We start from the raw sequence: 15,281 nt of genomic DNA, 5'->3' as shown, positions 1-15,281 counted from the left end.
CCTATTGGGTTGTAGCAGCACATCAACAGAAAGGACAAGGCCTATTGGGTTGTAGCAGCAAATCAACAGAAAGGACAAGGCCTATTGGGTTGTAGCAGCACATCAACAGAAAGGACAAGGCCTATTGGGTTGTAGCAGCAAATCAACAGAAAGGACAAGGCCTATTGGGTTGTAGCAGCACATCAACAGAAAGGACAAGGCCTACTGGGTTGTAGCAGCACATCAACAGAAAGGACAAGGCCTACTGGGTTGTAGCAGCAAATCAACAGAAAGGACAAGGCCTACTGGGTTGTAGCAGCAAATCAACAGAAAGGACAAGGCCTACTGGGTTGTAGCAGCAAATCAACAGAAAGGACAAGGCCTATTGGGTTGTAGCAGCAAATCAACAGAAAGGACAAGGCCTATTGGGTTGTAGCAGCACATCAACAGAAAGGACAAGGCCTATTGGGTTGTAGCAGCACATCAACAGAAAGGACAAGGCCTACTGGGTTGTAGCAGCACATCAACAGAAAGGACAAGGCCTACTGGGTTGTAGCAGCAAATCAACAGAAAGGACAAGGCCTACTGGGTTGTTAGGGGCAGACATGTCTTATCTTCACATGCATACGTTTTACGTACTGCTGTGCGGTTTGTTGCTAACGTTACTTTGCTACCTGCCGACTTTACGGTTTTTACTTTCTAATTTTTAATAACTGTTTAATATTTTTTATTTTTCTCTCTTTCAACTTTTTCATTCAACTTTTTCACTCCGGAGGTTTTATCTGGACATGGTTTGTCAGGACTTCCACCAGCCAAAGCTAAGTAGTAACATTAACATTATGCCATTTAATTGCAGTCGTTGTACTCATAATATACAGGAGAATGATCGCCTTACGGCGAGGATAGCTGTGCTGCAAGCCCAGCTTCAGACGCAATCGTTAGGCAAGGGTAATTTAAGTGTAGGAAAGGATGAAACAGCGTCTGTGCCACCAATAAGTACAGATAGTAGTATAAATCCCCTCGCACAGTCCCCGCAGCCGGTTTCGCTCATTCAGCCAACAGAAACTTTCAACCGGTTCTCCCCATTAAGCAACAAGTTGGAGTCAGAGGCCGAGACTTCTCTGGTCTCTCCTCCACCCGTCACGGGTCCTGAGCATCCGAAGCCTCCCACCATTAGCTCTGACAAATTGAAAACGCTAGTCATTGGCGACTCCATTACCCGCAGTATTTAAAAATAATCATCCAGCGATCATACACTATTTACCAGGGGGCAAGGCTACCGACGTGAAGGCTAATCTGAAGATGGTGCTGGCTAATACCCTGACTACACTGTTGCAAAATAAGTGTTGAAATCTATGTTATTCAATTATTGCACCCACACTGCTCGCGCGTCAATGAGCGTCTGCGTTGCCAAGGGCTAAAATAGAAGTCATTCCTATTTCTGACGCAGATCGTGCTGCAAGTCCTGCCCCTCCCATCTCCTCATTGGTTTATAGAAGCAGGTACCCACGTGCCATCTCCTCATTGGTTATACCCACGTGTGTGATTGAAAGACGAACTGTGTTGCTGGTCGTCATGGTAATACTATGAAAGTTTAGATGCCAATCACCATATAAGTTCAAAGATGACAAAGCCTGGAAGGAGGAGAGATGACTGGAAACGATTCGTTTGACCGTTTTATGTGTGGATTAATTGTCAGAGTAGAGGACCTTGTGCATTTCAGGTAAAATAACAACTCAATGTTTATATCCTAGGACAAATTAGCTAGCAACAGCAAGCTAGCTAAATAGGACAAATTAGCTAGCAAGTGCAAGCTAACTAGCTAAATTGCAATAAATGTTTAATGCTTTTCGACTTGTCCGCAAATTAATGTCATTGGTCCAGAGTTTGTTTTGATATTTTAACCTGCGTGTCGTGATTGCGTTTGGTGTAGGGGGACAAAATAAATGTATGCACGATGGCGCACCCGCGCAGCCGGTTTGGATTCCGTGTTAGGCTACAACTGGCGAGTGTAGAGAGTATAGGGATATTGTTATCCACGTCAGCACCAACGATATTAGGATGAGATTGTCAGAGGTCACCAAGCGCAACATAGATTCAGTGTATAAATCAGCTATAAAGATGTGTCGGCATCGAGTAATTGTCTCTGGCCCCCTCCCAGTTAGGGGGAGTGATGAGCTCTACAGCAGAGTCTCACAACTAAATCGCTGGTTGAAAACTGTTTTCTGCCCCTCCCAAAAGATAGAATTTGTAGACAATTGGCCCTCTTTCTGGGACTCACCCACAAACAGGACCAAGCCTGGCCTGCTGAGGAGTGACGGACTCCATCCTACCTGGAGGGGTGCTCTCATTTTATCTACGGACACAGACAGGGCTCTATCTCCCCTAGCTCCACAATGAGATAGGGTGCAGGCCAGGCAGCAGGCTGTTAGCCAGCCTGCCAGCTTAGTAGAGTCTGCCACTAGCACAGTCAGTGTAGTCAGCTCAGCTATCCCCATTGAGACCGTGTCTGTGCCTCGATCTAGGTTGGGAAAAACTAAACATGGCGGTGTTCACCTTAGCAATCTCACTGGAATAAAGACCTCCTCCATTCCTGCCATTATTGAAAGAGATTGTGATATCACACATCTCAAAATAGGGCTAATTAATGTTAGATCCCTCACTTCCAAGGCAGTTATAGTCAATGAACTAATCACTGATCATAATCTTGATGTGATTGGCCTGACTGAAACATGGCTTAAGCCTGATGAATTTACTGTGTTAAATGAGGCCTCACCTCCTGGTTACACTAGTGACCATATCCCCACGCATCCCTCAAAGGAAGAGGTGTTGCTAACATTTACGGTAGCAAATTAAAATTGACAAAAAAATAAATTTTGCGTTTTCGTCTTTTGAGCTTCTAGTCATGAAACCTATGCAGCCTACTCAATCACTTTTTACGGTTTACAGGCCTCCTGGGCCGTATACACTGTTCCTCACAGAGTTCCCTGAATTCCTATCGGACCTTGTACTCATGGCAGATTATATTCACATTTTTGGTGATTTTAATATTCACATGGAAAAGTCCACAAACCCACTCCAAAAGGCTTTCGGAGCCATCATCGACTCAGTGGGTTTTGTCCAACATATCTCCGGACCTACTCACTGCCACAGTCATAGTCTGGACCTAGTTTTATCCCGTGGAATAAATATTGTGGATCTTAATGTTTTTCCTCATAATCCTGGACTATCGGACCACCATTTTATTATGTTTGGAATCGCAACAAATAATCTGCTCAGACCCCAACCAAGGATCATCAAAAGCCCTGCTATAAATTCTCGTACAACACAAAGATTCCTAGATGCCGTTCCAGACTCCCTCCACCTACCCCAGGACGTCAGAGTACAAAAATCGGTTAACCACCTAACTGATGAGCTAAATTTAACCTTGCGTAATACCCTAGATGCAGCCGCACCCCTAAAAACAAAAAACATTTGTCATAAAAAACTAGCTCCCTGGTAAACAGAAAATACCCGTTACTCTGGACCCTGATCTCTCTTTTGACGAACATATCCAGACTATTTCAATGACAGCTTTTTTCCATCTTCGTAACATTGCAAAAATCTGAAACTTTCTGTCCAAACATTATGCAGAAAAATGTATCCATGCTTTTGTCACTTCTAGATTAGACTACTGCAATGCTCTACTTTCCAGTTACCCGGATAAAGCACTAAATATTAGATATTTCTTGTTAGATATTGCTGCACTGTCGGAATTAGAAGCACAAGCATTTTGCAGCACTCACAATAACATCTGCTAACCATGTGTATGTGACCAATACAATTTGATTTGATGAATAAACTTCAGTTAGTGCTAAACACAGCTGCTAGAATCTTGACTAGAACCCAAAAATGTGATCATATTTCTCCAGTGCTAGCCTCTCTACACAGGTTTCCTGTTAAGGCTAGGGCTGATTTCAAGGTTTTACTGCTAACCTACAAAGCATTACATGGGCTTGCTCCTACCTATCTCTCCGATTTGGTCCTGCCGTACATACCTACACGTCACAAGACACAGGCCTCCTTATTGTCCCTAGATTTCTAAGCAAACAGCTGGAGGCAGGGCTTTCTCCTATAGAGCTCCATTTTTATTAAATGCCGATCCATGTGAGAGATGCAGACTTGGTCTCGACCTTTAAGTCTTTATTGAAGACCCATCTCTTCAGTAGGTCCTATGATTGAGTGTAGTTCGGCCCAGGGGTGTGAAGGTGAACGGAAAGGCACTGGCTTACTGGTGCTCTTCCATGCCATCCCTAGGAGGGGTGCGTCACTTAAGTGTGTTGAGTCACTGACGTGATCTTCCTGTCTGGATTGACGCCCCCCTCAGGTTCGTGCCGTGGGGGAGATCTTCATGGGCTATACTCAGCCTTGTCTCAGGGTAGTAAGTTGGTGGTTTGAAGATATCCCTCTAGAGGTGTGGGGGCTGTGCATTGGCAAAGTGGGTGGTGTTATATCCCCTCCTGTCTCAGCCTCCAGTATTTATGTTGCAATAGTTTATGTGTCGGGGGGCTAGGGTCAGTCTGTTATATCTAGAGTATTTTTCCTGTCTTATCCGGTGTCCTGTGTGAATTTATGTATGCTGCCTCTAATTCTCTCTCTCTCCCTCCCCTCCCGGAGGACCTGAGCCCTAGGACCATGCCTCAGGACTACCTGGCCTGATGACTCTTTTCTGTCCCCAGTCCACCTGGTCATGCTGCTGCTCCAGTTTCTACTGTTCTTCCTGCGGCTATGGAACTCTGACCTGTTCACCGGACGTGCTACCTTGTCCCGGACCTGCTGTTTTCAACTCTCTCTCTCTCTACCGCACCTGATGTCTCTAACTCTGAATGCTCGGCTATGAAAAGCCAACTGACTTTTACTCCTGAGGTGCTGACCTGTTGCACCCTCTACAACCACTGATTATTATTATGTGACCCTGCTGGTCATCTATGAACGTTTGAACATCTTGGCCATGTTCTGTTATAATCTCCACCCAGCACAGCCAGAAGAGGACTGGCCCCCCCTCAGAGTCTGGTTCCTCTATATGTTTCTTCCTAGGTTCCTGCCTTTCTAGGGAGTTTTTCCTAGCCACCGTGCTTCTACATCTGCATTGCTTGCTGTTTGGGGTTTTAGGCTGGGTTTCTGTATAGCACTTTTTGACATCAGCTGATGTAAAAAGGGCTTTATAAATACATTTGTTTGAATTTGATTGATCTGTTGGCAAGGAAATTTCATTTTCAAAAGTGGTGTCACAATGTCTTTTGTATCCAAATTTTACCACAAGAATATCAAAGTATTCATTTCTAATGGTTGAAAGAGTAATGTATTCATTTCTAATGGTTGAAAGAGTAATGTATTCATTTCTAATGGTTGAAAGAGCAATGTATTCATTTCTAATGGTTGAAAGAGCAATGTATTAATTTCTAATGGTTGAAAGAGCAATATATTCATTTCTAATGATTGAAAGAACAACATATTCATTGCTAATGATTAAAAGAGAAAGGTATTAATTTCTAATGTTAAATGAGTATTGTGTGCTAGTATAAAGTGACAGGGAAACTAACCCACTGGGGATACAATATGATAAAGAGTTACTGGTCTGGACATCTTGTAACCAGATCACAGCCAGATTAAGACGTCTTTGTCATGACATCTTTTTCACGTCATGATATCAGTTGATATCAGTTTTTTTGTTGAAATCTGATTTAACTACTTACCAGTTATCTAAATGCTACTCAATTAATAGACTCCAATCTATATAAACATGTGCATAGTGTTTGTGGGCCAATATGTATATAATATAATATACGCACCAATTGCATATAAGACACTAGAACCATTACAATTATAACAATTGGAGAAATGATATTTTTCTGCAGGGCACGATTCAACTAGCACACTTGGCAAACAACAGCTGGCAGAGCGTACCAAAGTGGGTTAGGGTCTCGTGGCATACTGTACCCAGTTAACACTCTGGGCTCGGGCCTATTCCGTTTGAGACTCTGGGAACTCGGCATGGACTCAGACTCGGGGGACTTCATGCGGGCAGAGCTTTTCCCGAGTCTGGCAGAATCATATTACTCTGGGCTCCGGCTAATGGTACTCGGGCCGAGTCCACTTCAGCTTATCCGGCCGATTAACTTTTTCTGGAGTATGGCCATTTGAGGTTTTTATTCAGCAGGTGATGAAATACACATGTAAAACACTAAGAATTGTGATATTTCACCTCCAAGTCATCGGAACTGCTAGGTCATTAATAGCTCAAATTTGTGACAGTTTCTGCGGTCCTATAGCTATTAGAGATGGTCCCTAATTTAGGGGATCTCCAATGCTATCAATGCTATCAATGCTTTTACTACAGGCTATTGCAGTGTTTTCCGTAGTTGCAGTCCACCCAATTGAAAAGTGCATTCACTTCCATAACATTTGTTCTAGACTACCAGCATGTAAGATGAACATACACAATAATACAGGATACCCTTACAACAATGCACTGCTGTTAAAATGCAGTAAGTGCAATTAAATAATGGTTGTTAAATTAATGATATCTGGTAGCTTGCTGTGTGTGTGTGTGTTGGCTTCTAATGGTCGTCTTTTGATAATGTTAATTGAACAGTTTATTGTACTGCACATTGTCTTCTGTTCCTACTAAATGCTGTTCTGATGTTCTATTATAACCAACTCCATTTGTTTTCAGGATTTTAACAAATAATACGTAGGTCTATATATTTTATTTCAATATCCTACTACAATCCATCAGGATTTACAAAACCTTATTTTTCTCCCAATATAAACTGCTCCAAAAAATAAAGGGAACACTAAAATAACACATCCTAGATCTCAATGAAAGAAATAATCTTATTAAATACTTTTTTCTTTACATAGTTGAATGTGCTGACAACAAAATCACACAAAAATAATCAATGGAAATCCAATTTATCAACCCATGGAGGTCTGGATTTGGAGTCCCACTGAAAATTAAAGTGGAAAACCACACTACAGGCTGATCCAACTTTGATGTAAGGTCCTTAAAACAAGTCAAAATGAGGCTCAGTAGTGTGTGTGGACTCCACGTGCCTGTATGACCTCCCTACAACGCCTGGGCATGCTCCTGATGAGGTGGCGGATGGTCTCCTGAGGGATCTCCTCCCAGACCTGGACTAAAGCATCCGCCAACTCCTGGACAGTCACTGGTGCAACGTGGCGTTGGTGGATGGAGCGAGACATGATGTCCCAGATGTGCTCAATTGGATTCAGGTCTGGGGAACGGGCGGGCCAGTCCATAGCATCAATGCCTTCCTCTTGCAGGAACTGCTGACACACTCCAGCCACATGAGGTCTAGCATTGTCTTGCATTAGGAGGAACCCAGGGCCAACCGCACCAGCATATGGTCTCACAAGGGGTCTGAGGATCTCATCTCGGTACCTAATGGCAGTCAGGCTACCGCTGGCGAGCACATGGAGTGCTGGGCGGCCCCCCAAAGAAATGCCACCCCACACCATGACTGACCCACCGCCAAACCGGTCATGCTGGAGGATGTTGCAGGCAGCAGAACGTTCTCCACGGCGTCTCCAGACTCTGTCTTGTCTGTCAAGTGCTCAGTGAGAACCTGCTTTCATCTGTGAAGAGCACAGGGCGCCAGTGGCGAAATTTGCCAATCTTGGTGTTCTCTGGCAAATGCCAAACGTCCTGCACGGTGTTGGGGTGTAAGCACAACCCCCACCTGTGGATGTTGGGCCCTCATACCACCCTCATGGAGTCTGTTTCTGACTGTTTGAGCAGACACATGCACATTTGTGGCCTGCTGGAGGTCATTTTGCAGGGCTCTGGCAGTGCTCCTCCGGCTCCTCCTGGCACAAAGGTGAAGGTAGAGGTCCTACTGCTGGGTTGTTGCCCTCCTACGGCCTCCTCCACATCTCCTGATGTACTGGCCTGTCTCCTGGTAGCGCCTCCATGCTCTGGACACTACGCTGACAGACACAGCAAACCTTCTTGCCACAGCTCGCATTGATGTGCCATCCTGGATGAGCTGCACTACCTGAGCCACTTGTGTGGGTTGTAGACTCCGTCTCATGCTACCACTAGAGTGAAAGCACCGCCAGCATTCAAAAGTGACCAAAACATCAGCCAGGAAGCATAGGAACTGAGAAGTGGTCTGTGGTCCCCACCTGCAGAACCACTCCTTTATTGGGGATGTCTTGCTAATTGCCTATAATTTCCACCTGTTGTCTATTCCATTTGCACAACAGCATGTGAAATTTATTGTCAATCAGTGTTGCTTCCTAAGTGGACAATTTGATTTCACAGAAGTGTGATTGACTTGGAGTTACATTGTGTTGTTTAAGTGTTCCCTTTATTTTTTTGAGCAGTATATTTCCATCAATAATTAGTAAACAATTATTGCACCTGAATTTGACCCTGAGAATATGACTTTTTGTTTTTTAAAGTAATTAACGTAATGTGTGGAATAATTTTATTTACATTTCAGTAGCTAAATAGGAAGGCATATCAGTTCCAGCTAAAAGTTGGATTGGAATCTGTGCCTCGTGCAGTGTCAACATTCCATAAGGTATGTCGGGACAAAGTGCCCAGCAGGCTACACAGCGCATTGCTCGAGTGTCAACATTCCATAAGGTATGTCGGGACAAAGTGCCCAGCAGGCTACACAGCGCATTGCTCGAGTGTCAACATTCCATAAGGTATGTCGGGACAAAGTGCCCAGCAGGCTACACAGCGCATTGCTCGAGTGTCAACATTCCATAAGGTATGTTGGGACAAAGTGCCCAGCAGGCTACACAGCGCATTGCTCGAGTGTCAACATTCCATAAGGTATGTTGGGACAAAGTGCCCAGCAGGCTACACAGCGCATTGCTCGAGTGTCAACATTCCATAAGGTATGTCGGGACAAAGTGCCCAGCAGGCTACACAGCGCATTGCTCGAGTGTCAACATTCCATAAGGTATGTTGGGACAAAGTGCCCAGTAAGCTACACAGCAACACAGATGGAAAACAGCTGACATAAAAAACTGCTATGTGGTAGTCCCTGTTCTCCTAAACTGCTATGTGGTAGTCCCTGTTCTCCTAAACTGCTATGTGGTAGTCCCTGTTCTCCTAAACCGCTATGTGGTAGTCCCTGTTCTCCTAAACTGCTATGTGGTAGTCCCTGTTCTCCTAAACCGCTATGTGGTAGTCCCTGTTCTCCTAAACTGCTATGTGGTAGTCCCTGTTCTCCTAAACTGCTATGTGGTAGTCCCTGTTCTCCTAAACTGCTATGTGGTAGTCCCTGTTCTCCTAAACTGCTAAGTGGTAGTCGCTGTTCTCCTAAACTGCTATGTGGTAGTCCCTGTTCTCCTAAACTGCTATGTGGTAGTCCCTGTTCTCCTAAACTGCTATGTGGTAGTCCCTGTTCTCCTAAACTGCTATGTGGTAGTCCCTGTTCTCCTAAACTGCTAAGTGGTAGTCGCTGTTCTCCTAAACTGCTATGTGGTAGTCCCTGTTCTCCTAAACTGCTATGTGGTAGTCCCTGTTCTCCTAAACTGCTATGTGGTAGTCCCTGTTCTCCTAAACTGCTAAGTGGTAGTCCCTGTTCTCCTAAACTGCTATGTGGTAGTCCCTGTTCTCCTAAACTGCTGTGTGGTAGTCACTGTTCTCCTAAACTGCTATGTGGTAGTCCCTGTTCTCCTAAACTGCTATGTGGTAGTCCCTGTTCTCCTAAACTGCTGTGTGGTAGTCACTGTTCTCCTAAACTGCTATGTGGTAGTCCCTGTTCTCCTAAACTGCTATGTGGTAGTCCCTGCTGTGTGGTAGTCACTGTTCTCCTAAACTGCTATGTGGTAGTCCCTGTTCTCCTCAATTCTTGTCAAGTTTGTTGGCGAGAAGAACGTCAGGGAAAGTTTTGCTAGCTAACTAGCTAGCTGGCTAATTTCAGCTAGCTAACGTTAGCTTTCTGGCTAATCCTCCATGGACATGGCAAGATTTAATTCTTACCTGTTATAGCTAGCTAGCTAACTTGTTGACATTTTGATATCTGTTTAGATAATGACAGTGTATTTGTGTATGTGTGTGTTCTTTCTCTGTGTGTGTGTGTGTGTGTGTGTGTGTGTGTGTGTGTGTGTGTGTGTGTGTGTGTGTGTGTGTGTGTGTGTGTGTGTGTGTGTGTGTGTGTGTGTGTGTGTGTGTGTGTGTGTGTGTGTGTGTGTGTGTGTGTGTGTGTGTGTGTGTGTGTGTGTGAGAGAGAGAGAGGATGAACACAATAACTTTATAAAACATGTCAATGTTGTCATGCTAGCTGTGTGTGTGTGTGTGTGTGTGTGTGCACCCGTGCGTTTGCATTTTCTGTGTGTGAGAGAGAGATGATGGTGATCACAAAAACTTATAGAAAAGATTGTCATCATGTCAACATTGCAGATAGAAACTTTAATTGTTGACTATGGAAACAGATGGAAATTGAAAACATTGTTCATTTCATTTCTAACATTTTCCTCAGCAATACTTAGGTAATACGCTGTAGTCAGGTGGTCATTACCAGGTCTTAACTATGACCAGTAGGCTGCATAATATAGTGGTCACAATTGTGACCAGCTGGTCATATGGTGGTCAGAAAAACACGTAAAAAAAACGTCCGTTTTCAGCCAGTTTTGCGACCAGAATAAGACGCCATAAAAATACTTCATACTGACGTCTTTTCAAGCAGATTTTGCCCACTGAAATGACTTGTTCACACTGCAGGCCTTAATGTTCAAAACAGTTTTGTTTTCAACTCCGTTTTGAAATACTGACTGTCCAAACAGCATGCAACAAATGATCAAATCGGAATTGTGTGTATTCAGACTGCAGTCATTAGCTGACATGGCTATGCTAGTTGTGCAGTGTTGTAGGCTGATTGGTGATGGTGCTCAGGGTTCCTATCACTCACAAGTTGTTGTGTATCAAGCTAAGGTGACAACAATGCCTGCCATGGAAGTCTCCCAGTGGCTTTGAATGTAAGAAAGGATAGTATAAGAATACTGTTAAAGCCTCAAAGGATAAGATGATCCAATGTTCAAAACAAGTCCTTTTTGGCTAACCACAACAGTCAACTAACTAGCTAGGTCAGTATGCATGTGTGCGCATGTTTTGTGTGTGTGGGCGTATGTAGTGTGGTGTGTGTGTGTGTGTGTGTGTGTGTGTGTGTGTGTGTGTGTGTGTGTGTGTGTGTGTGTGTGTGTGTGTGTGTGTGTGTGTGTGTGTGTGTGTGTGTGTGTGTGTGTGTGTGTGTGTGTGTGTGTGGGGGGTGTCAGTGTAACTATGTGTGTGTGGGTAGAGTCCAGTGTGTGTGCAGTGCAAGAGAATTAGCTGAAAAAAGGGTCATTGCAGGTGGACCGGGTAGCTATTTGAAGACCTATTTGGCAGTCTTGTTTAGCAATCTTATGGCTTGGGGGTAGAAGCTGTTCAAATCAAATGTTATTGGCCACATACACATATGTAGCAGATGTTATTGCGGTTGTAGCGAAATGCTTGTAAAGATTTTTGTATGAATTTCTAAAAGTTGAGTAGCAGTGGTCCAAATTTTTCCTAGTACTACAGTCAATGTGTTGGTAGAACTTCGGTAGTGTTTTCCTCAAAGTTGCTTCGTTAAAATCCCCAGCTACAATAAATGTGGCCTCAAGATATGTGGTTTCCAGTTTGCATAAAGTCCAGTGTAGTTCTTTGAGGGCGGTCGTGGTATCAGTTGGATGGGGAATATAAATGGCTGTGACTATAACCGAAGATAATTCTCTTGGTCGGTATTTGATTGTGAGGTATTCTAGGTCGGGTGAACAAAAGGACTATGTTATCACAATCACACCATGAGTAGTTAATCATGAAACATACACCACGCATTTCTTCTTCCCGGAGAGTTCTTTATTCCTGTCTGCGCGATGAACTGAGAACCCAGCTGGCTGTATGGATGGGGACAGTATATCCTGAGAGAGAGCCATGTTCCCGTGAAACAGAATATGTTACAATCCCTGATGTTTCTCTAGAAGGAGATCCTCGAGCTCGTATTATCCAGAGACTGAACATTAGCGAGTAATATACTCGGAAGCGGTGGATGGTGTGCATGCCTCCTGAGTCGAACCAGAAGTCCACTCCGAATTCCTCTACTCTGCCGGAGTGGCTTTGGAGCAGACTCTGGAATAAGTTCAATTGCCCTGGAGGGTACTAACAAAGAATCCAATTCGGGAAAGTCGTGTTCCTGGTCCTAATGCCGGTGAGTTACCGCCACTCTGATATCCAAAAGTTATTTCCGGCTGTATGTAATAACACAAACATTTTTGTAGCAACACGAAAGAGGAGGGAAGTCACCCACCAAGAAAATAAACTGTCAGTCCTGCACAGATACAACAACACCAAGTGTTGTCTCTGAGGTGTTCCAATTACTTTAAGGCAAACTGGCCACTAATAACTTCTGGGAACCTGAGAACATAGCACAGCGGCTAATTACACAACCAAGTCAGTTACACTGATTGTTGAAACATAGGTCTCTCATTTATTCATCCACATGGAATGGAAGACAATTGGCAACTAGACCACTGTTTAATTTGACTGCTGTCAACAGGGTGACCAGTATTGACAATATGAGACAATCCGCTCTCACCAGTGTGTAGAAAACAACCGTTGAGCAAATGGTATGGTGAACAACTGGTACAGATTCATCCCTATCAACAGCCTCATCATCCCAGGACTAGGGATTTCTCTAGCAGAGTGTTGACACAGTCTGCAGAAATGGGACTGCAGACAATGACATGTGCTGAGTAAGACATGGGTTTAAATGAATTCTCTCTGCACATCCCATGCCATGTGTGGGACTACAGTAAAAGCTGGATGTAATGAAGTCTGTCTATAAGAGAGGTAAGACGTAACAGATTACAGTAAAAGCTGGATGTAATGAAGTCTGTCTATAAGAGAGGTAAAACGTAACAGATTACAGTAAAAGCTGAATGTAATGAAGTCTGTCTATAAGAGAGGTAAGACGTAACAGATTACAGTAAAAGCTGGATGTAATGAAGTCTGTCTATAAGAGAGGTAAAACGTAACAGATTACAGTAAAAGCTGAATGTAATGAAGTCTGTCTATAAGAGAGGTAAGACGTAACAGATTACAGTAAAAGCTGGATGTAATGAAGTCTGTCTATAAGAGAGGTAAAACGTAACAGATTACAGTAAAAGCTGAATGTAATGAAGTCTGTCTATAAGAGAGGTAAGACGTAACAGATGACAGTAAAAGCTGGATGTAAAGAAGTCTGTATATAAGAGAGGTAAGACGTAACAGATTACAGTAAAAGCTGGATGTAACGAAGTCTGAGAGGTACAATGTAACAGATTACAGTAAAAGCTGGATGTAATGTAGTCTGTCTATAAAATAAGTAAGCTGTAAGTTTGTCTATAAAAGAGGTAAGACGTAACAGATTGCAGTAAAATGGATATAATGCTTTTTTGTATTTATCCTTAATTTATACAGGTTTTTCTCATTGAGATACAATCTTTTTTTCAAGAGAGACCTGGTCCAACAGCAGCAGGTGGAACAAAGTTAAAGATAAAACAACTTACATAAACTAACACAACATTAAACAAAACTATAGACACACATACAGTACAACAATTACATATTACGTAAGGAAACACAAATGTCAGAACAAAAAGCAGCTGTCCTAAAGACAATTACACTCTTCTGTAATGCTTACATCGACCAAGTGTTTAAACTCCACCAACTTGACTAGATCATCACATTTTAAAATGTTCAGGAGAGAATTCCAGGACCACGGAGCTGAGTAACTAAAACTATTTCTACCATGACCTGTTCCAATTCTTGGTACTGTTAAAAGCAAATGAAAATGGGACCGTAATTTATATTTATTTACTGATCTGATTAAAAGAAACTGAGATAAAAAGGCATTTCTACCCAATATGGCCTTATAAATCAGTGTATACCAGTGTTTAAGCTTATGCAAGGTCATTGAAGACCAGCCAACGGCGCAGTAGAAATCACAATGATATGTTAGACGTTTTTGATCGGTAATGAACCTGAGGGTTGCATGATATACTGAATCAAATGCTCTCAGGGTAGTGGTTGAGGCCTGCATATAAACTCAGCAAAAAAAGAAACGTCCCATTTTCAGAATCCTGTCTTTCAAAGATAAGTTATTTGTATATTCACAAATTCACAGATCTTCATTGTGAAGGGTTTAAACACCGTTTCCCATGCTTGTTCAATGAACCATAAACAGTTAATGAATATGTACCTGTGGAACGGCCGTTAAGACATTAACAGCTAACAGACAGTAGGCAATTAAGGTCACAGTTATGAAAACTTACGACACAAAAAGGCCTTTCTACTGACTCTGAAAAACACCAATACAAAGATGCCCAGGGTCCTTGCTCATCTGCGTGAATGTGCCTTAGGCATGCTGCAAGGAGGCATGAGGACAGCAGATGTGGCCAGAGCAGTAAATTGCAATGTCCGTACTGTGAGATGCCTATGACAGCGCTACAGGGAGACAGGAGAGACAGCTGATCATCCTCCAGTGGCAGACCACGTGTAGCAACACCTGCACAGGATTGGTACATCCAAACATCACACCTGCGGGACAGGTACAGGATGGCAACAACAACTGCCTGAGTTACACCAGGAACACACAATGCCTCTATCAGTGCTCAGACTGTCCACAATAGGCTGAGAGAGACTGGACTGAGGGCTTGTAGGCCTGTTGTAAGGCAGGTCCTCACCAGACATCACCGACAATGTCGCCTATGGGCACAAACCCACCATCACTGGACCAGACAGGACTGGTAAAAAGTGTCGCAGTTTTGTCTCACCAGGGGTGATGGTCGGATTCACGTTTATCGTTGAAGGAATGAGCGTCTGCTTTCAGTTTTCCGGTCATAACCACACCCAGATTTCAGACGTTTAAAAGCCATCCAATCATCCGCCGAAACAGACCCTCTTGCTTTAACCCACATAGCATTTAGTTCCCTTATGATTTGAGTAAATTCATCAGTAAATCAAGAGTTCTCTCTGCCCTTAATCCAGCATTTTTTGAAAGGGTCATGCCTATTGCATACATCATGTAATGCGTTGTGGAAGTAAGAAAAGGCTAATTCAACATCAGGGATTAATTAAATTATATTCCATTCAATGGTAAATACATCATGTAAAAAACCTTGAATATCAAATGGCTTCCAGTTTATTTTCGTAATGACACGTGGAGATCACTTAGGAATTGACAATCTCTCACACAGGCAACAGCACAGTGATCACTTAT

Source organism: Salmo salar, chromosome 25 (assembly GCF_965601325.2).
Source record: "Salmo salar chromosome 25, fSalSal1, whole genome shotgun sequence".
Classification (NCBI taxonomy): Eukaryota; Metazoa; Chordata; class Actinopteri; order Salmoniformes; family Salmonidae; genus Salmo; species Salmo salar.
Note: the sequence above shows the minus strand (reverse complement) of the source record.